The 23,766-nt window shown below is 34.3% G+C and overlaps 1 protein-coding gene across 18 annotated transcripts in view; it reads left to right on the top strand.

Annotated features, from left to right (window-relative positions):
• LINGO2 (leucine rich repeat and Ig domain containing 2) overlaps positions 1 to 23,766 on the top strand; it is a 1,288,153-nt gene that overhangs the window by 1,052,983 nt on the left and 211,404 nt on the right. For all 18 annotated transcript variants that reach the window (XM_074280815.1, XM_074280813.1, XM_074280814.1 and 15 more), the window contains one exon: positions 14,211 to 14,281. The gene's annotated coding sequence lies outside the window, so the exon portion shown is untranslated. The remainder of the gene's footprint in view (positions 1 to 14,210; positions 14,282 to 23,766) is intronic.

Here is a 23,766-nt window from a genome sequence, read left to right as displayed (position 1 = left end):
AATTCCTTGAATCTCTTTCTCGGCTCTTATTGCCGAGGCTAGCGTTTCTAGTACTATATTGAATAGTAATGGTGATAGTGGGCAACCTTGTTTCACTCCTGATCTTACTGGGAAAGGTTGCAGTTTATTTCTATTGCATATTATGCTTACTGACGGTCTTAAATATATACTCCTGATTATTCTAAGGAATAATCCATTTATTCCTATACTCTCAAGAGTTTTTAGTAGGAATGGATGTTGGATTTTGTCAAATGCTTTTTCTGCATCTATTGAGATGATCATATGGTTCTTATTAATTTGATTATTAATATGGTCAATTATATTAATAGTTTTCCTAATATTAAACCAGCCCTGCATTCCTGGAATAAATCCTACTTGATCATAGTGTATTATCTTGGAGATGATTTTCTGAAGTCTTTTTGCTAATATCTTATTTAAGATTTTAGCATCAATATTCATTAAGGAGATTGGTGTATAATTTTCTTTCTCAGTTTTCGATCTACCAGGTTTAGGTATCAGTACCATGTCTGTGTCATAAAAGGAGTTTGGTAGGACTCCTTCATCCCCTATTTTTTCAAATAATTTATATAACATTGGCGCTAATTGTTCTTTAAATGTTTGGTAGAATTCACATGTGAATCCATCTGGCCCTGGGGATTTTTTCCTGGGGAGTTGATTAATAGCTTGTTCTATTTCTTTTTCTGAAATGGGACTATTTAAGCAATTTATTTCCTCCTCTGTTAATCTAGGGAGCCTATATTTTTGGAGAAAGTCATCCATTTCACTTAAGTTATCAAATTTATTGGCATAAAGTTGGGCAAAGTAACTCCTTATTATTTCTCTAATTTCCTCTTCATTGGTGGAAAGATCCCCCTTTTCATTTGTAAGACTATCGATTTGATTTTCCTCTTTCTTTTTTTTGATCAAATTTACCAAAGGTTTATCTATTTTATTGGCTTTTTCATAGAACCAACTCTTGGTTTTTATTTATTAATTCAATAGTTTTTTTACTTTCAATTTTATTGATTTCTCCTTTTAATTTTTGTATTTCGAGTTTAATTTTTGGTTGGGGGTTTATAATTTGGTCTTTTTCTAGCCTTTTAAGTTGTAAGCCCAATTCGTTAATCTTCTCTTTCTCAATTTTCTTCAAATAAGCCTCTAAAGATATAAAATTTCCCCTTATTACTGCTTTAGCTGCATCCCAAAGATTTTGATATGATGTCTCATCATTATCATTATCTTGGGTGAAATTGTTAATTGTTTCTATAATTTGCTCTTTCACCCAGTCATTCTTTAAGATGAGATTATTCAGTTTCCAATTACTTTTTGGTCTATTTACCCCTAACTTTTTACTGAATGTAGCTTTTATTGCATTGTGATCTGAGAAGAAGGCATTTATTATTTCTGCCTTCCTACATTTAATTTTGAGATCTTTATGTCCTAGTATATGGTCAATTTTTGTATAGGATCCATGAACTGCTGAGAAGAAAGTATATTCCTTCCTATTGCCATTCAGTTTTCTCGAAAGGTCTATCATACCTAGTTTTTCTAATGTTCTATTTACTTTTTTAAATTTCTTTCTTGTTTGTTTTGTGGTTTGATTTGTCTAAATCTGAGAGTGCAAGGTTGAGATCTCCCACTATTATAGTTTTACTGTCTATTTCTTCTTGCAGTTCTCTTAACTTTTCCTTTAGAAAGTTAGATGCTATACCACTTGGTGCATATATGTTTAGTATTGATATGGCTTCATTATTTATGCTACCTTTCAGCAGGATATAGTTTCCTTCCTTATCTTTTTTAACGAGATCTACTTCTGCTTTTGCTTGATCTGAGATAAGGATAGCTACCCCTGCTTTTTTGGCTTTACCTGAAGCATAATAGGCTCTGTTCCAACCTTTTACCTTTACTCTGTATGTATCTCCCTGCTTTAAGTGTGTTTCCTGTAGGCAACATATTGTAGGGTTCTGCTTTTTGATCCAATCTGCTATCCGTCTCCGTTTGATGGGATCGTTCATCCCATTTACATTTACAGTTAAAATTACTAATTCTGTGTTTCCTGCCATCGTATTATCCCCAGATTATACTTTTTTCCCTTGACCCCCCTGATCCCCCTCCCCGATATTTAATTTACAGACCCCCCTTGTGACGCGCAACCCTCCCTCTTTTTTTTTTTTTTTAGGATCCCTCCCCCCTCCCTCCAAGTCCCTTCACTTATTCTCCTTTTCCTTTCCCCTTTTCCTCTCCCCCCTTTTAATGAGGTGAGAGAAAATTCTCTGAAAAACAAATATGTTAATTATTTACTCTTTGAGCCTCTTCTGATTAGAGTAAGATTCACACAATGATTCTCCCCCTCACTAAGTTCCCTCAGATATGGTGTATTTTCTATGTCTCTTCCTGGGATGTAGTTTCCCTCTTTTTATCACTCCTTCCCCTTTTTCTGAACCGACCTCCTTTCCTTTACCACACCCCCCTTTTTTTCTTTTATATCAGTAAAATCAAATTATCCTTGAGTATTTTTTATATACCCACAACAGAGTTACAGTTCTCAAGGGTTCTGTGTACCTTTTTCTGTTTCTCTTCAGTCTTGTGGATGTAGATCAAATTTTTTGTTTAAGTCTGGTTTTTTTCTTAGAAACATATAGAATTCCTCTGTTTCATTGAATGACCATCTTCTTCCATGGAAAAAGATGCTAAACTTAGCTGGGTAGTTCATTCTTGGTTGCAGTCCTTGATCTTTTGCCTTTCGGAATATCAGGTTCCAGGCCCTTCTATCTTTTAATGTGGAGGCAGCCAGATCTTGGGTGACCCTTATTGTGGCACCTTGGTATTTAAGTTGTTTTTTTCTAGCTGCTTGCAGGATTTTCTCCTTTGTGTGGTAATTCTGCAGCTTAGCCACAATATTCCGTGGTGTTCTTTTTTTAGGGTCTATTTCAGAAGGAGTTCGATGAATTCTTTCCACATCTACTTTCCCTTCTGTTTCTATTATCTCTGGACAGTTCTCTTTGATAATTTCCTGTAAAATAGAATCTAGGCTCTTTTTTTGGTCATAGTTTTCGGGAAGTCCAATAATCCGCAGATTATCTCTCCTAGATCTATTTTCCAGGTCTATAGATTTTCCCAGTAAGTATTTGACGTTATTCTCCAGCTTCTCATTTTTTTTGTTTTGTTTGACTGATTCTTGGGTTCTCTGTGAATCATTCATTTCTATTTGTTCCATCCTGACTTTTAAGGAGTTATTTTCTTCTTTCACAGTTTTTAGTTCTTTTTGTAAATGCCCAATTTCGTTTTTAAATGAATTATTTTGCTCTATTGAGTTTTTTTCCATTTCCCTAATTTTTTTCTTTTGAGAATTATTTTCTTTTTCCAATTCAGAAATTCTATTTTCTTGAGACTTTTTTATCTTTTCCAATTCAGAAATCCTACTTTCCTGTGTTTTTTTAACCTTTTCTAATTCGCTAATTTTGTTTCCCTGCATCTCCTGTGAATTCTTTATTTTTTCCAACTCCAATTTCAGGACGTTGTTATTCTCTATCATAACTTCCCTTTCTTTTTCCCATTTTTCTTCGATCTCCCTCAATTTTTTAAGAGCTTCTTCTAGGAGAGAGTTATGTGATGGGGGGCAGGAATCGTTCCCCTTTAGGTTGTTGTCTGTTGATTCTCTGCTGTCAACTTCCTCGGGGTTGGATACCCGCTCTTTCTCTGTATAGAAGGAATCTATCGTTTTTCTAGCTTTTTTGCTCATACTTAAAAAAATCTTTTGGGGTCTGTCTCTGGGGTAGGAAATTATTTACTTCTTTACCAGCTTCCTCCCAGACCGGATGGATGCAACGGCCCCTGCGCCGGAGCTAAGATAGAGCTCTGGGAGAGAGTTCCACACCCCCTCCCTGGAGGTGCCTCAGAGGTGATTAGCACTACTGTGCTTCGAGGGCGTAGAATAGTGAAGACAGCACGAAGCCCAGCCTATGTGTCCGGGTGGGGAGTGGATGTCTGCAGCAAGTGACGTGAGAAGCCCCTGCGCTCAAACTGGAAGTGTCTGCCAGAAACCGCGGTCCCTAGTTCAAAGGTTCTGCTTCTCTGGGACTTCCTGGAGCTGAGTTCCACTCCCTCCAGCTAAGCTAGGCAGTGTGTGTTGCCTTGGGCCGTATCCACCCACTTGTCAATCTCTTAACTATTCTCAGGTGGTAGCTGAGGCCACACCCCCTGGTGTCGAGTCTGCTGAGTCACCCCCAAGATCGGGGAAAATCTAATTTGAGTTTTAAAATATTTTGGCTTTCTCCTCTGAACTGCTAAATAATTAGCAGAGAAGAGCTAACAGCCTGTGCCAGATTCCTTTACCTCAGTGGCTTCTCTGATCCCAGAGCCCTTCCCAGCGCAATGGGCGCAGTGTGCCCCTACCCCACCGTCTGTGCTGGTCTTTCTTATTCCTCCCCTGAGAACTGACCTTTCCTGTTGAAACTCCAGATTCTCTTCAGCTGGTAAGTCGTGCTTCCAGTCCTTGTGGTATCTATCAGTCCTGAGCTAATTTTGAGACTTAATTTATCTAATTGCTTGTGAGGGAGTGAGGACGTTCACTGAGTCGTGTGTTTCTTCTCCGCCATCTTGGCTCCGCCCCTACTTTCAATATTATTGATTTCTCCTTTTAATTTTTGTATTTCAAGTTTAATTTTTGGTTGGGGGGTTTTAATTTGGTCTTTTTCTAGCCTTTTAAGTTGCAAGCCCAATTCGTTAATCTTCTCTTTCTCTATTTTCTTCAAATAAGCCTCTAAAGATATAAAATTTCCCCTAATTACTGCTTTAGCTGCATCCCACAGATTTTGGTATGATGTCTCATCATTGTCATTATCTTGGGTGAAATTATTAATTCTTTCTATAATTTGCTCTTTCACCCAATCATTCTTTAAGATGAGATTATTCAGTTTCCAATTACTTTTTGGTCTATTTATCCCTAACTTTTTACTGAATGTAGCTTTTATTGCATTGTGGTCTGAGAAGAAGGCATTTATTATTTCTGTCTTCCTACATTTAATTTTGAGATATTTATGTCCTAATATATGGTCAATTTTTTGTATAGGATCCATGGACTGCTGAGAAGAAAGTATATTCCTTTCTATTGCCATTCAGTTTTCTCCAAAGGTCTATCATACCTAGTTTTTCTAATGTTCTATTTACTTTTTAAATTTCTTTCTTGTTTGTTTTGTGGTTTGATTTATCTCTTTCTGAGAGTGCAAGGTTGAGATCTCCCACTATTATAGTTTTGCTCTCTATTTCTTCTTGCAGTTCTCTTAACTTCTCCTTTACGAAGTTAGATGCTATACCACTTGGTGCATATATGTTTCGTATTGATATAGCTTCACTGTCTATGCTACCTTTTAGCAGGATATAATTTCCTTCCTTATCTCTTTTAATTAGATCAATTTCTGCTTTTGCTTGATCTGAGAAAAGGATGGCCACCCCTACTTTTTTGATTTCACTTGAAGCATAATAGATTCTGCTCCAGCCTTTTACCTTTACTCTGTATGTATCTCCCTGCTTTAAATGTGTTTCCTGTAAGCAACATATTGTAGGGTTCTGACTTTTGATCCAGTCTGCTATCCACCTCCACTTAATGGGAGAGTTCATCCCATTCACATGTACAGTTAAAATTACTAATTCTGTATTTCCTGCCATCATATTATTCCCAATTATGCTTTTTTTCCCTCGTCCCTCCTGAACCCCTTCCCCAGTATTAAACTTATGGGCCCCACTTGTGTCATGCAGAACTCCTTTTTTAGTATCCCTCCTCCTTCTTTTAAATCTCTTCCCCTTTCTTGCACCCTTCCCTTATTCCTCTTTTCCTTTTCCCTTTTCCTCTCCCCTCTTTTAATGAGATGAGATAGAATTCTCTGAAAAACAAATATGTCAATTATTAAATCTTTGAACCTACTCTGATGAGAGTAAGAGTCACACAATTTTCCTCTTCCTCTCTAAATTCCCTCAGATATGGTAAATTTTCTTTGACTCTTCCTGAGATGTATTTTCCCTCTTTATATCTCCCCTTTTCCCATTTTCTGATACTATCTCCTTTCCCTTTCTACTTCATAATTTTCAGGAAGTCCAGTGATCCTCAGATTATTTCTCCTAGATCTATTTTCTAGGTCTATAGATTTTCCTAGTAAATATTTTATGTTATTCTCCGGCTTTTCATTTTTTTCTTTATTTTGTTTCACTGATTCTTGGATTCTCAGTCAATCATTCATTTGTATTTGTTCAGTCCTGATTTTTAATGTGTTATTTTCTTCATTTACATTTTTTAGTTCTTTTTGCATATGTCCAATTGAGTTTTTAAATGAATTATTTTGCTCTGTGGAATTTTTTTTTTCCATTTCACTAATTTTTTTTTTAGTGAGTTATTTTCCTTCTTCAATTCACAAAACCTACTTTCTTGAGAATTCTTTATCTTTTTCACTTCAGAAATCCTACTTTCCTGTGTTTTTTTTAAATTCTGAATATATTTTTTAATCCAATTCACAATTTTTTTCCCCTTGCATTTCCTGTGAATTCTTTATCTTTTCCAATTGAAATTTCAGGACTTTGTTACTCTCTAGCATAGCTTCTCTTTCCCTTACCCATTTATCTTCTAACTCTCTTTTCAGGTCTTTAATAGTCTCTTCTAGGAGAGTGTTATGTGATGGGGGCCAGGTAGCATTCCCCTTCAGGGTATTATCTGGAGACTCTCTGCTGTTAGCCTCCTCAGGGTTAGAGATACGCTCTTTTTCTATACAGAAGCTGTCAATCGTTCTCTTCAATTTCTTACTCATTTTTAAAAACCTATGGGGTCTGCTTTTTCGGTAGGGGGTTACCAGCTTCCTTTACACAACGGAGATATGGAAGGAAGCTGTCTTGTGAACAGGGTGGAAAATGTACGAGCGTGCTCTGGGAGAGAGTTCCCCCCACCGGAATTCCCCCCACCACAGCTTGGCTGTGGGTGTGCCCAGTGAAGAGCCCCCGATATGTAGCCTAGTGACTGTCCTAAGGCTGAACAACCCCAGGCCAAAGCTCCCTTGAGGCCTTGGATATTAGCAGCTGACTGGCAAATAGCCCTGGAGCATAGACTGGAAGAGTTTCTGCCCTGGGAAGCACAGTCACTGTTGCAGGAGTTTTGCTGCTGTGGAAGTTCTATTGCCTTGGGCTGTTAGGATTACTAGGTGAGAACTCAGGTTGTCTGGACAGTGACAAGGTGAGAATTCAGGTTGACTTGATAGAAGGAGCAAGCTCATTGGCTGAAGTGGTTCTTCCCAGAAGCCCTTGCATTATCCCACGCCCATTCTCTGGGAGGATAAAAGAGGCAACATTGGGCCTGGAGAGCAGATTGGACTGGAGAAGGACAAGAGTTAAAGAGGAGAAGTCTCAGCATTACATCAGCGGGGCTCTCTGTAGGAAGGGAAGTCACTTCTCTGAACAAGAGTTAACAGCAAGTGCCTGGAGACAACGGTTCACTACAGGAAGAAGAATCTGTCTGAGAGATTTGAGTAGACACAGCAGATCTCTTCCCAGAGAGCGATCCGGCAGCTTCTGGAGACGACAGCTCGCTACATTGGGCCAAGCCCCCCCATTGTGAGATTAGAGGCTGCCCCAGGCTGTGTCCCCCCCACACTGCCTTGCAGGTTCTTATTTGCCCCAAGGAAAAGCTCTGGACAGCAGAAGGCCGGGATTTGTGCTGTCTCACTTTTGGTTTGGGGTAGCTATAGGCAGTTTCTGGAGGGTTTTTTTTTTTTTTTTGTTTGTTTGTTTGTTTGTTTGTTTGAAGTGGCTTGACTTCTCTGCTGGTCTGCTCTTTTGCAAGATTGCTATAGTTATTGCAATATTGCTATAGTTATTGCAATATTGCTATAGTTATTGCAATATTGCTATAGTTATTGACAATTTTGTCCTGTGAATCTAACCTATTCCATTGATCAACTATATCATATAAATTGTTCTTATCATTTTTATGCTGTAGAAATAGAGTTTTCCAGATGGATAGCAAAGCAAATATATTAATGTTGTATAGTACTATTAGATTTAGAGCTCGATATCTGTGTTTTCATTAGTATAGGTGAGGAAACTTCTTCTACTAGTATCAGTTGACACTTTCTGTGTGATTTCTAGTCCTAAAGAATTGCCTGGAATAATGAAAAATAAAGCAATTCAACACAGCTATCAGTGTCAGGAACTGAGACCAGATCATCCTAACTTTAAATATAGTTCTTTCTATACTACTACACATCATTTTTTTCTGTTTTAATCTTTCATATTATTTGTTGTGTAATAATATTGCTAGTTATTGTATAGCTGATATTATTGTTGTTCTTTAAAATATTATAAAGAAGGGAAGATGATTGTTAACAGATTCATGGGGAGAATGGATATAAAGCATATCAAATTCTTCAGAAAAGCATAATATTTTAGATAATAGAGCTGGAAGAAACCTCAGAGAAAAGCTAATCCATTCCTTATCCCCATTTTACAGACAAATAACAGAATCTGAGAGTTGCAAAATACCTAGATACTCTAACTAAAAATCTGGAGTTCTTTCCACATCATTAAGCATGTAGAATGTTATTTATTTTTGCAACTTCTTCTGCACTTTACACAGTATTGCACTGAAAAGTGCTTTATATGTTTATGAATGGATGAATCATTAAATTATTTATCCTGTATCAATAGTAAAGCTATAACTGTACATGTAACAAAATATTTCTCTTTAATTAGAAACAATGAAGTAAACGGACAAAATATGTGAACAGAAATAATATCTTGGGGGAAATGGCAAATACAGGTTTTCAGGACATGAATCCACATTTGGCATATCATCTGTCTTCAGCAAGTATACATAGGAAAAAATAGGAATGTTCTCATATGATGTCATAAATCAGACATAGAAAAACTAGGTGTTCTACTTTTTTCAAAACAATTTCTGAAACATATGGTTAGTGACTCACTTTTGCTTATAACATTAGAGCTATATACATTTCATTTTTTAGATTAGCATATTATTCTCTCATTTTTCAGTCATGTCTGACTCTTCATGGAGTAGTTTGTCATTTTTTTCTCCAGCTTATTTTATAGAGGAGAAAACTGAGATAAACAAGAGTAAGTGACTTCCCCATGGTCACATACCTAGTAAGTGGTTGAGGCCAGATTTGAACTCAAGAAGATAAACCTGATTGACTCGAGGACTGGTTCTCTATCCAATGTGCTACCCAGATTCGAGATTAGCAAACTGAGGCATAATAAACTCTGACAAGTCAAACATTGTCAACCATGGAATTTGTAGTAAAATTTACAGTTGAGGCTTTTAATATATAATTTTTAGCTTTTTGTGAATTAGGAGCCCCTTTGGCAATCTGATAAAGTCCATATAACCCTTCCCAGAAATAAACGATTTCAGTTAGAGATTAGAAGGGGGGAAAAGATATATCTTTTTTTTTTCTTGTTCAAATTCATAGACTTCTGAAATCTCCCTATGATCCGAGGCTATGAACCATTAATACATTAAATTACATGCCAGAACGAAATAGAGTGTAATGGTAATAATAATAATAAACAAGCAAATAAATAATTTAAATTGCTAAATAACATACTGTTTTATTTCATCTTTATTACAGTCCTGGCAAATAGTCAATAATCCCCATTTAACAATTGTAGAAATAGAGATTCAAGAAGGTTGTTTTATTTTCACAAGATTTATTAGGTAGTCAGAAGGCTGACTTAGAAACCATTATTTAATACTCCTTCACTATACCACACTTTCTATTTTGCTGATCATCAATTATGTTTAGAGCACCATGCTGATGCTGACAGGGATACAGAATTAAATAAAATATAATAACAATAGTAATTGCTAGCATAATAATAAAAGTATAATAATTACATTATAATAACTATAATAGTATAACTAACATTTCTATAGTGCTTTAAGTTTTGCAAAACATTTTATAATACTATATATTTTTATATACTATAAATACTATATATTTTGAACAAGTATGTGAGGTAGATGCTATTATTAATCTCATTTTACAAATGAGGAAAGTGAAAGCCCAAAGAATTTATATGACTTGTCTAGGACCACATGGATAATAAGTCCATGAGATAAAATTTGATCTCACATTCTCCTAACTTCAAGTCCACTGCACTATCCAATCAACTCATAGTCCTTGCTTCTAAGGAACTTAAAACCTAATAGACTGAAAGGTAAAAGGATAAATGGAGGGGAAATATCAAAATGTAGTGTAAAATTGCACAAAATAAAACAATTTTTCTATAGAAGTTCAGAGGAGGGAAGAATTACTTTTAGGTTGGAGGACTTGAGTAAGTGTAATAGAATCGATATACTGCTTCCATGTCAATTAGGCTAGTTTTTCCTTAAAACACATTGAGTCTATCTTTAAAACTTGATTGTCTATGGAGACTCTCAGGCTATTATCTTCATTTCTCAGTTGGAGGGAAAGTTGTCACAAAAAGCTTCAAGAGGGGCAGTTAGGTGGTGTAGTGGGTAGAGTTCTAGCCCTGAAGTCAGGAGGGCCTGAGTTCCAATCAAATCTAGCCTCAGACACCTAACACTTCCTATTTGTGTGACCTAGGGCAAGTCACTTAACCCCAATTGCCTCAGCATCCCCCTTCCCACCCCCCGCAAAAAAAAAAAAAAAAAAAAAAAAAAAAAAAAATTGGCAAATCTCTCAAAGGCACTTTGTTCAATTATATTAACTCATTGTGTTCTTAAATGCTTTTCCTTTCTATATATCATCCTATTATGATCAAAATCTAGAAAGATTTGGCAGTTACCTACTATGTGCCAGATACTATCCTAATGTCTGGGGATAAAAATATGAACAACAACAAAAAAAAGGTCTATGACCTCAGGAAGCTTGCAATCTAATGGGGGGAAAAACACAGAAAAGTAGGGAAAAGGGAAGATCTGGACAGGGTGTGAGGTAGAAAAATCCTAGAAGTTCCAAAATAATTCAGCAAAGTAGGAAACTAGATGTTCTGTATTGAACTTCCTCCTTAAATGGAGAATTGAAGTTCATGGCCCCACATTCCAATAAAAGGGACAGATAACAGTTATGAATTAAAGAACCAAAGTTGATAAGCTCTTGCTAAAGTTTTTGATGAAGAGTTTATAATGAGCTTCCTGGAATATGGTGAAGTCAGAGAAATCCTAAAGCAGTGAACCTGATGAGAAATGAGATGTTCTGAACTGAAGTATCTTCCTAAATGAAGGATCTGGAATTCATGGTCTCACCCTTCAATCAAAAAATCAAGGGGGTTAGGGTTATTGATGGGACCTTGAAAGATATGAAGTTTTCCTTAATTATAGCCAAGTAAATCTCATTTTTTAAAAATTTCTGCAAGATTTGTAAGGATTTCATTTTTCACCCAATATACAAAACTAGAGAACTGGCTTGAGTCAAACCCAGCTCAGTATAGGAAGGTTCTAAGAGATGGGTTACAACTATGCAAATACTATGATTTTGCTACAATATATAAAATGGTGAGTGTTGTGAGTTTGAACATGTAAAGAATATTGGGCATGAAAGTTGAATGAGATCTTTGGATCCTCCTGTCTAATCTCCTCATTTTAGTAATAAATTGATATTCAGAGAAACAATTATCCAAAGTCACACAACAACAACAACAACAACAACAACAACAACAACAACAACAAAAAACTGGAATTCATTCACTGTGAATGTGACACAGATTTGACAAGGCTTGAATACTAACCTTTGGTGAAAAGATCAGTTATAAACCTTTTGCAATAGTTCTGAAGAAGAATAATGAATGTTATTCCAACAATTCCAGATATGTCCCTGGGCTTTGGGGGCAGATTTACAAAACAAGCTATATATCAGAAGTACAGTGCTGTTATCTCTGAAAGGCCTTCCACTATCCCTCTAGCCCTTTGTCTTTAATATTACCACAAGAATCTAGATACTCTTGGAAAGGTCATATGGACACATTCTCCCCTGGTTGCTCTTTGAGGGGGAGGAGGAGAGGGGAGATACTTATTGATATCTGAGAAAATACTTCCTAGCAGATAGGATAGAGTGCTGGACCTGGGGTCAAGAAAATTTTGCTTCAAATTAATCCTTAGATATTTAATCAGTTGTTCTATCTACCTCAGTTTCTTCAACTATGAAATGGGAGAAATAATAGCACCTACTTCCTTTAGGTAGTTCTGAGAATTAAAACAAGATAATATTTGTAAAGCACTTGGCACAGAACTTGACACCTATTAGCTGCTTAATGCTCATTTCCTTTTCTTTTTTGTCCCATGCTTTACAGATTCATCAAGGTCTATCATGTTTTAGGCTTTTGACCATTTTATTTAAAATCTATTAATCCTAGTAATAACCCTTTTTTCCCATTAAATTCCTACCTAAAATCCTTTTACACTACTGAAAAGACTGAACTATGCGATCCAGATATACTGGCTCCTTTTTTGGTTGTTGCTTGATTAACCACAACCCTCATCCCCAAACTACCCCAGAGTTGCATTGTTGGCTGTAGGAGCTGCTATCCCTAAGCATTGTGCTGACTGCTTTTATAACAATAATGTTGACAATAAAGGACTGAATTATTTAATAGGAAAGAAAAAAATATATGAGAGATATTGGGAAGGGAAAAGCATCATAATTTCATCATTCATAGGATATAAGATATGTGAGAAAGGCCTCTCAAGTTTTGAGTCCTTATTCATTAATAGAAATAGAGAAATTCAGAAAGGATTCTTTCATTTGGCCAAAAAGTGATAGTTGAGCTCAATGTAGAACAAACAAGGAGGAATGCCCAGTAGATACTTGGAAATGTAGACTCTAAATTCAGGAAGGAGGTTGGAAGTAAAAATAGAAATTTATATTTCATTTGCCTGATTAAAAATTAATATTTATGCACAGGGAAATCTCTAACATACATACTTAGAATTTTTTAAAGGGGAGAAAGAATGAATAAAAGATCATAGGATGGTCATATAAAATAGTGTCAGTGTGGTAAAAATCAGAATGAGCTTAAATCGGTGAAGAAAGATAATGCAATACATTTTTTAAAGTTATGTTGGAAGGGAGGAAAAAGAGATAAGCTAAAGGATGTAAACTGATGACAGAAAACAAAATTCAGTGATTATTATTTTGTTTCTATTCTTTCTTACAAGAAAAATTATCTTTGCACTTGACAATGGGGGATATCAGGCAGTTGAATACAAGATATATAAAGATATAGTATAAAATCATATAGTTCTTCTGGGCAGATTAAAATCACTTGACAGAGGAACTACATGGTCAAACACTGAAAAGAATTGACATATGAAATTGTTTAGTCTATAGAAATTTTTTTGAATGATCATGGGAAATGGAAGTTAGCACAGATTTGGAAAGTAAGAGAACAGATTCTGTATCCATACAGACCACTGAGCTGGTCTTAGATTCCAGAGAAAATTCTAAAATAGATTAATTATTACAAAAGTGGTTGGTGAACATCTTAAAAAAGAAAAGAAAAGAAAAGAAAGTAATGATTACAAAGAACATCTCAAACAATTTCCCAGTCTGCATTTTATACACTTTTATTCCAACCCTCTAGAAAGTAAATGTCTTGTCACCTTTTAGTTCCTAACATTTAATGTTGTTGTAACAGCAAGTTTTTAAAAGCTAAATAAGCAACTAACAGTATGTGTTAAAAAGTAGGAAGGTAGTACAATAGTGTGCTAGAATACCTGAGTTTAAAATCTAACTTCAGACACTTATTAGCTATATGATCAGGGCAAATTAATTAACCTCAGTTTCCTCATGTGTAATAGTTGTTTTGAAGACCAAATGAAATGACATTTAAAGCACTCTGCAAAGCTTAAAGTATTACATAAATACTAGCTACATACTAGTATATAAACACCACTAATCATAGTTCTTAAAGAATTCAAAAGAAGTTATTTTATATTGCAAGTGAAATTTTTGTCCTTACTTGTCCTTTCAGTCTCCATTATGAAATCTTCCCAGAGAATTATAACCTACAGTCTGAGGAAAAAATGATCAAGCTTATTAAAAATATGAATAAAGTAAAAAGTAAATAATTTCTGTGTTAGAACCTCAGAGTAAAATCTTATTCTGAGTAAAATCCACATTCTTTAGTGTTAGCATTAATTTTGTCTTTCGAGAAAATTTTTCTTAACTTGTCGGTTCTTGGCTGTGTTCTAGATGGATGAGATTGCCAGAAGTCTGACCTCCAGATAAATGAGGTGTTGTCACACATTGAGTGCATAATAAAGGTAAGCATGTTACCTCCAAAAGGGGGAAACTATGTGAATTTTATATTGTTTTGGTTTCCCAATTCTACTTCCAAAAATATCTTGCATCTGTCCCCTTTCCTATCACCTGGCCTTCACCTCAGTTCTATTTCTCATTATCTCCCTCTTGGACAATAGTCTTTTAATAGACAAATTGCTTCAGATCTCTTCCCTTTCTAATCAATACATAGATACCAAAAATAATCTTTTTAAGTATGTTAATCTCTGTTCATAAATATTCAGTGACTTTCTTTTCCCTCCAGGATGAAATACAAACTAGTGTGTGGAATTTAAAGATATTAATAGTGTCACTACAGCCACAGACAGACATAATCTTTGTAGATTTAGGTCATTTTAGCCCCCCTACCAAACATTATGTAAAACTGTACTACTTCATATTCTGTTAACATTCCATCTCCCTCTTCTGTGACTTTGCACAAAATTTCCATATAACTTTTTAGGCATAGGTAATAACTTTCTAGTTATAGTTCAAAATTGATTTCCAGAAAGACTCTATAGTTCCATCAAGAAAGAGGTACATCAATGTGCTTGCTTTCTAAAGTCCCTCTTATATTTGTTATTTTTCTTTTATTGTTTGTTTCTAATTTGCTTGAGTATGAGGTAGAACTTTAGGATTGCTTTAATGTGCATTTCTCTATTAATTATGTGGATTATGTTTTCACATGGCAACAAATAGTTTGAATTTCCTCTCTTGAGAACTGCCTATTGAAGGAAGTTTTTCCTTCTAACCTCTGCTTCCTGGAATCCTTAGCTCCCTTCAAGACTTGTCTTAGATCCCAAGCTCAATGGAAAGTCTTTTTCCTGATCTCCTGAATTATTAATGATCTCTCCTTCCTCATATTTTGGCTTTTATCTCTCAAAAAATTTTGTCTCCTTCTGCCCATCCCCAACACACACACACACACACACACACACACACACACACACACACACACACATGCACACACACACCCCCCAGAAGGTAAGCTCTTTGAGAGAAGGAACAATTTTTCATTTTTCTTATTGTATCTCCAGTGCCTAGAATGGCACTGAAGATTTAAATTAAATCAGGAATTCTTTAACTAATTTTTATAATTATTAAGTATATAATAATTCCAGTTATGAAGTATTTTTTCCCCTTTTCCTCAACTCTCAGTGGATGAAGCTGGAAAGGGAGGAAGAAAAAAAAATTTACAACATTAGCATAATCAAATCAGATAAATTCCTACATTGACTATATCCATAAATGTTTGTCTCATTCTACATATTAGTCTATCACCAGAGGTGAAAGTATGCTCCATCATCAGTTCTTTAGACTCATGGTAAAACATTGCATTGATCAGTTCTAAAAATTTCAAAATTGTTCATTTTCTCTAATGTTGATTGTATAGTATAAATTGTTCTCCTAAATCTGTTCTCTTCATTCTTTATCAATTTAGACATATCTTCCTAGGTATTTCTACCTCTTAATTTCTTACAAGAAAATACTATTCCATTACAATTCTATGCCATTGCTTGTTCATCCTTTGCTAAATTAGTGCTTACATCCCTTGTTTTCAGTCCTTTGCCACTACCAAAAAACCTGCTATAAATATTTAATTTTTTTTTCTCTTTTTAAAAATCTATTTGGTGTAGGGTCTTCATAGTGATATCCCTGGGTAAAACTGTAGGTAACTTTTTAGACATGGTTCAAAATTGGTTTCCAAAATGACTTCATTATACTCATAGCTCCATCAAGAGATATATCAATGTGCCTGCTTCCAGAAGTTACTGCTTCATTTGTTATTTTTTTGCTTATTTGTTTGCTTTGAGAACGCAGTAGAACTTTAGGATTGTTTTAATTTGCATTTTTCTATTAGTGATATGGAGTATGTTTTCACATGGCAAGATATAGCTTGAATTTTCTTTCTTGAAAACTTCCTGGTAAACTTGCTTTTCATAATGCCTTTAGAAAACTTTGTCTAATAAATCAAAAGTATTAAAACTAACTATTGTAATTAACATAATAGAATTACAACCCCTGGTAGTTGACAAAATGTCAACATTTTTCACTTTCATCTTCTGACAGCTGGTGATTCACTAACCAAATTCAAAGACAAATTCTTTTTAGAATGTCTGATCATAACTGAACAAAGTTACACAAATGCAACCTTTTCTTTATATTCAATGTCTCACTCGAGTACATTATTGTCCTCTGACTTATAATCAAATATTAGGACATTATTGGGATGAAATAGTTATTCATTTCTAAAAGTAGTAAGAACTTTTATTGAACATTCTTTGGTATTTCAATAGAGAATGCTGAAAATTACAAATTCATTGCCTTTTATTATAAATTGTGCTACAGCATTCATCAGAGCACAAAAGCTGATCTTTGGGGTATTTTTTCATTATGAAAACCTGGAGGTTTAATATAAATGGAAAGTGATTTTGATTCCCAGGAGCAAAAAAAAATGTTGTGAATAAAGCATTATTTCCTCTATAATAGTCAACTAATGTACATTCTGTCCTGAGACCTTCTCTCATAAATCACAGGCAATATTTCAAATAATCCAAATAGAAAAGAAATGGAAATATCATATTTGTAGCCTGGAGGTTATTCCCCTTATGGTGCAGCATATCTTTGATTTAAAATCTATTCCATGAAATTTGACCCCACAGAAAATTGTCCATTTTCTGTAGGTTTATTGCTAGCTTTATTCTGAGTAGTCACAACAATCCATTAATAGTGTGACCCAAGATACTATTCTCTTCCCACATGTGAAAGAAGAAATAGTATACCAAATATACAAAATGTTGAAGTGATAAAATATAGGTTGTGAAAAATGTCTCAGAATGTAAGAATCATAAGATTGTTTCAAATCCAGGGACCTGTTTCTTGATCTTATTTAGTGGGTTCTCTAAATGATTACTTTTGAAACACAATTTGGCTAACAAATACCTTCAGTTTGTACCTTTCTATAGAATAAATAGAGGTTTTCTGCCTAGGATATGCCATTACATTAATTATATTTTAATACTTCAATGACCAGGTCATTTAAATCTCTGAAACTTGAAATCACAAAGAGTTCTGAGAACCTGGCAGTGGCAAATGATGCCTGCAAATGGTATCTGGGTACATGAGAAATAGAATGAACTAATATGTTCAGTGATTACTTCATAATTTAATAACAATAACAAAAAGTCTTTTAAATCTTCAAAAACAATTTGCTTATTTTCTGTGATAGTACATGCTTCTGCATGTAGGGTATGTAATATTCTCAGTGAAAACAATGAGGCTATGAGAAGTAAAGTCACTTTCAAAGAGGCGTATAGCTATTGACTGAAGCAGAATTAGAATTTATACATATGTCTTCCTATTTCCAAGTTCAGCATTTCACCTCCCAACTGCTTCTTTGATGAGGGGGTGCAGCTTTCTGTTTTACACTCTTGTCCAATCAGAGAGATGAATGTGGTCATGCATACATCAGCTAAAAAGGAGTGTCATTGTAAAGTGTTATGGATTTGAAGTCAGAGGACATGGTTTTAATACTAACACTGCTCTTGACTTATATGTGTTACCTAGGGCATTCTGGCCTTCAGTCCAGTTATCTATTTAAAAAAAAATAGGTTCAGACTAAATGACTCTTTAGATTCATCCCTCCACGCTCTAAAGATTTGACCAATTTGTGGTCAATGCTTAATAAATTTTTACATGGTCAACTAAGGGAAGTCTAGAATGAGATATATAAAATAGAAAATACATCCCTTACCTTTTAGTGGGGGAAGCTAAGTGATGCAGTAGATAAAGTACTTGGACCTTCAGTCAAAAAGACCTGAGGTCAAATGTGACCCCACATGCCAACCATGTGACTCTGGGCAAGTCAATTAACTTTGTTTCCATTTCCTCATTTGTAAAATGAGAGGAAGAAAGGAATAGCTAATCACTCTAATATCTCTGACAAATAGACATGACTGAAAACAATTAAGCAATAACAACCACTTTCTGATTACAGGCCCAGTGCTCTATCCATCAAGCCACAAAGTAGCCTATATATTCATATATTCACATACCTAATAACATAAAGTTCACCTAAATATTAAAGTGACATTTTATCATTGGCACTATTCTTCATCTAGGTGAGGATTTCTTAAAACTTATTTCTACTTAGGTCCCTCTTTTTGTCCAAGAAATTTTTATGTGACTTAAATACAAGACAGTATTTTTTGGCTATGTTCATGCATACGCAGTGCAAAGTACTCACATTATATGTCCAGAACCAAGGCTGCAGTGAAGTCATATGATGTAATATGGACAAGAGCAGCCAGAATTCTACTCCCTGGATTCATCCTATGTTTGACTTTGAATTAATTTGGTCATTGTGTTAAGCAACTTTTACTGCTGCAAACTTTTCATGACCTCCACATTCATTTACATGATCTCATATAAGGCATCAACAAGTTTAAGAAGCTTTACTTTAGAAGACAGAACTCTCAATCTTTGTGTTAACTCTGACTCTTTCTTCTCTACCAACATAGTCGCTGTATAAAAAAGAGTATTGATCCTGAGATGTGAAATAGGTGTCCTAAGTTGAAAATAACCTTTGTTTCTTTTCTGCCTAGGCTACATTGCTAATTCTTCATTTCCAGTCTATTGAACTATATTTGTCTAAATGTCTGTCCTTTCTGCAATTCTCTAGCCTAATGAATATTCAACAAATTGTTCTAGTCTATTTTATCTGTGATTTTCTAAGTGTTTAGTGAAATGTAATGCTTTACAAGTCCTACTTGGGCCAAATCCAAAGATTCAATCATAAACTCTATGCCTAGTGTTTATTAAATCTAGCATTTTTTCTTTACTTTAAATTCCTATTTTACACAGCTGTACAAAGAAAGACAGAAATTACTTCTCTCCAAAGATATATCTTAATCTGTCTGAATAGAGACAAGGAAAAGGAGAAAAAAAAAAAAAAACTTGTTCTAATTCAATTCTAATTCAATTAATTCTAATTCAATTAACTGAAAACTTCAGTTGACCAAAATACTTATTCCACTGCATTTTAATTAATTGAGAAAACATCTTATATATACCAGTTTCTCTGTATACTGTATAAAAACAACACAATCAAGCCTCACTAATTAAACTTTATTAATTTGGAATTCTTTGATAAGTTGGGCTCCTCCCAGTTTATCCTCTCACTATTTCACTGTCTCTGAAATAAAATTAAAAACTGTAATTTAAGTATAAATAAAACTACTTTTTAATAGTTTAAAAACATCTATATACAAACAATTTGCTAATTACAAGTCACTCTAATATCTTATTGAGATAGGTCTAACTACACTTTACTAAATATCTAATAGTTTGTTATATGCAGTTAGAAATAATGAAATAATAATCCCTTTATAAAATATGCTAATAATTAGACTTTTAAAATTCAGATTGATATGCCAAATTGCTTTAATTAATAAAGATTTACTTGGTGTTTATGCGTATACAAAAAAAGCTGTGTAAACAATGAAATAGTATGTAACTGTGATGAATTCTTATTCTATAGAGTAATAGCTACATTATTTGGCACTTTACCAGCCTAAATACTCAAGAAATTAGGATCTCTTCTGATTCTCCAATATAAATATTTAATCTAATAGTCATATTGTTCAGAAAGAGATTCACAAAAATAAATATAAAATTGGTTTCACCTCAAAATATTTATTATTATTATTATCAATAACTTGGGCTCCCCACCTAATCACTTTGGTCATTAATTGCTGACAAAGAATTGACTAGATGTCACTTGAAAACCTTCTTTTATCCTGTATTCCCACTCTCACCTTTGTTTCTAATACAAGTTTTAGCTGTTGTACTCAGAATTTGCCTGGATTACATGGCATGCTAAAAGATCTGACTGGACTCCTTTCAGTACACTATTTTAAAGAAATAAAAATCCAGTAAATACACACACACACACACACACACACACACACACACACACACACACACACACACATGCAAAACCACAAAAATAGAAAGTTTTAGAAATTTGCATTTCTATTGCCAATTGTGAGCTTGGCATTCTTGATTGATTATAAAATAATCTACTATTTGCCTCTATCAATTCTTAATCTTGTATTTCATTGAATCCATTTCTGAAGACCTAACTAGTGTTCTGAATACTTTTCTCTGTTTCTTTTAACATATCATGGGTACAAATTAGGTTACTTGAGCTATCTATCAGATTTTTTCATTCTCATCGCATGACTATCTACTTTCTACATATTTTCAGTTGGTTCTTGTTTTTGTTATGATAACCTTCTATGTCTTTCTTATGAGTATGATTAGAAAGAACCACTTTTCATTCTATGCTTTTTACCATGGCAAAAGTCAACACATATCTTGTTATGTGTAAGGTCTGGGAAAATTCTACAATTTGCATTAAATACTCTACAGGAAAAGATATTCATTCATGATTGTTACAGTAAATGCTTTTGGTCTGTTCCTTTTCAAAATCATAGTCTAAGTATGCCTGTCTCTTTTTCAAAATCACCAGAGACTAGTTCTGTATTTTCATATGTTTGGTATTTTATGTACAATTTCTGGATTCTGCATTCAATGAATATTTTCATTAATCTCAAGTTCTTTAACTTTATCCTCTTCAGATTTTGTTGATTTAGCATGTTGATTTAATTTTGTTTCATCTTTTTGTTTGTTTTGTTTGCGTGAATAGAAGAAATCCCAATTTGTTTGTTTCTCCCATCATCCTGAATTGGTGAGCAGTGCAATTTTTCTGTGACTTGCCCCATGAAGGAATCATTAAGAAAAAGTAGTATGGAGACTGCCTATATCCAGTGACAATGTTATAATACTGTTTAAACATATTTATGTCTTCAATAGATTTTATGTATATTCATGGTTTGCCTGCTTTAGTAAGGCTTGAAAACTTACTGAAGCACTTTTACTGAGTAGGTTACTGGTATTTCTGATTTGTTCTCTAGTGCCTTTTTGTACTACCAGATGATATAATTAAATTATATTTACTTTTCTATCCTCTGTGTTCACAGTAGTTTCATGAAACCATGATGGCTTCAAATAAAGCCAATCTGTATTCCTATGCATATCTAACAATTTCTTAGACTTTTAAGAACAGTTGTATCATTCTGACCAATGCGCTAAGTGGTGTAGTGGTGCTTGCCAGAGCTGTATTGATCAGCAGTACAGAGTTTCTGCCAGACTTTGAGACTTTGTAATGGACTTAGAGAATACCAAGCCTTCACTGCACATCACTTTGCATTCTCCACTTTTATTATTACCTTTTGTTCCTTGAATGATTTATTAGGGTTTGTGAGAATTATTCCTATTATTGTTGTTACAATTCATTTTGTTTACTTTTTACATTTTCACAAGTTCTTAGACTTTTGAAAGTTAATATTAAACCAAATAATCTTAGCTTTCTTCCCTACATTTATCCAAATAACCTAGTATTTGAGAAATGTTTTTTGTACTGACTATTCTGAGTCAGATTTGGGTAAGATTAATATTTCTCTCTCCTGCTATGTTTTTGTGACATTCAAGTTACTTGTTTATGGGATATTAAATGTGTGGAATGAAAGCTTCATATATTTTTCATTCAGGGAATTCACTATATGAATTCTAATATTATTTCCTGACAGACTGAACTCTCTACTCACATTTGTGCATCATCTGAGTCAGTACTCCTGAAAAGATACAGGTCAAAATCAAGTTTTCTTTATCCTTGAAAACTGGAACATCAAAAGGATGTAAAATAACATGTGACCATAATGACTTACGCTTTGTGCTTCAGTTCATGGAATATATCCTATTTTCAGATGCAAGGAGACTGGGACAAATAGCTAATATATCAGATGGATTAGAACAATGGACCAAATATAACAAGATGAGAGTGAAAATATGTCTTACCATTAAATCAAAAAATTTACTACAACAGTGGAGTAGAGATCATGTTTAAAGGGAAGTTTATATTAAACTGGCTTGAAGATTTTAGCAGATTCACAAACAGAAATAATGAGTCAATAGTGTCATGTGAGAACCAAAAAAGCTAAGATGATCTTGGGCTTCACTGAGAAGGAAGTGGATAGTAATTCAATCATACTTTCTGTAGAAGAATCTCACCTGAAATATTCTATTCAGGTTGAACTCCCACATGTTAGGAAAAATTGTCTACAATCTGGAATATCTCCAGAAAAGGCTAAATGGGATGGTAAGGAGACATCTTATAGCAGAATTTTAGAAAGAACTTAGGAATGTACAGCCTAAAGGAGAGAAAATGAGATTGGGGAAATGGGGAGAGAGAGGAAATATGTCAGTTGTCTTTAAGTATTTGAAGAGCTTTCACACAAAAGAATTAGACTTCTGACCCTCAATTGAAGGTTCTAGAAAGAAGATGAGTGAGGGAATTAAGTGGTTGGAGAGGTAGGAGTAGAAGCAGCAAAATATATAGCATTGGAATCTTGACTAAATGAATTGAAAATTTATCATGTCACAAATATGCATTCCTAACTAGATCATTACATCTGTTTAATGGTCACATATTAACTGGTATAGGTCGCATAAGCACATTATAATAATAGTTCAGGGAGGTAACTTTCCTGGTTACTTAACAGACTATTTTTATTTATATTGTTAGAGAGGCCCATAATCCTTACTCAGTGTTCTTCATTAAGTTAGCTGAATTAAGATTAAGTTGAACTGTTTTGAATTTAAGATTCTATTGTTATGGGCCTAGACACCTGCATAGTTTGGTATGTAGAATATTTTTCACCAGAGAGTGTTTAGTGCAAATGAAAGGATAAGTATGTTAGCAATTAGGGACATTTGGGAAATGTAAAAGCTGAAACCTTGGAATTATATTTAGAAGTAACAGCTCTGTTCATGGTGCTTGATCAGCTTTGTGCAGGGATTCTTGTCTTTCATTAATATCACTCTTTAGGTTCCACAAAGAAGAAGGTCACTCAATTTCTTCCTCAGTCATCTTTTTTAAATTTCCCCTGAGTATGGAGCTTGGCAACCTAAGTGTCTATTAACACAATAGAACTGAAATTTCTTCTATCACAGAGAAGCAGCTTGGGGAAAAAAGTCACAGAGCCATCAAAAGTTTACCCAATTTATTCATCCCTCCACACGCAAAATAGAAAAGATAATGTAATTGTCTGCAATTCTACAAATTTATATTTTTCAGTTTCATGTCATTGAAATACTGATTCAACTAATATTCTGTTAATGAGTATCTATGTAATCACTACATTTTAGCAATTCAATTTATGTGTTTCTTACAAATATCTTTCCAAATGTATTTTTATGAGGCACATTAGTATCCTGGATATCTTAGAATCAGCCAGAGTCAGGATAAGCAAAAGTCTTTATTCTTGGTCTTTTGGGGTTGCTGTCAGGGGATTAGATCTAGGAATCTACACACCTCCTTCCTCTCTCTCCACGCCCAAGAATGATC

The sequence above is a fragment of the Sminthopsis crassicaudata genome, chromosome 1 (genome assembly GCF_048593235.1).
Source record: "Sminthopsis crassicaudata isolate SCR6 chromosome 1, ASM4859323v1, whole genome shotgun sequence".
Taxonomy (NCBI): domain Eukaryota; kingdom Metazoa; phylum Chordata; class Mammalia; order Dasyuromorphia; family Dasyuridae; genus Sminthopsis; species Sminthopsis crassicaudata.
Note: the sequence above shows the minus strand (reverse complement) of the source record. Positions and strands in the feature narration are given on the sequence as shown.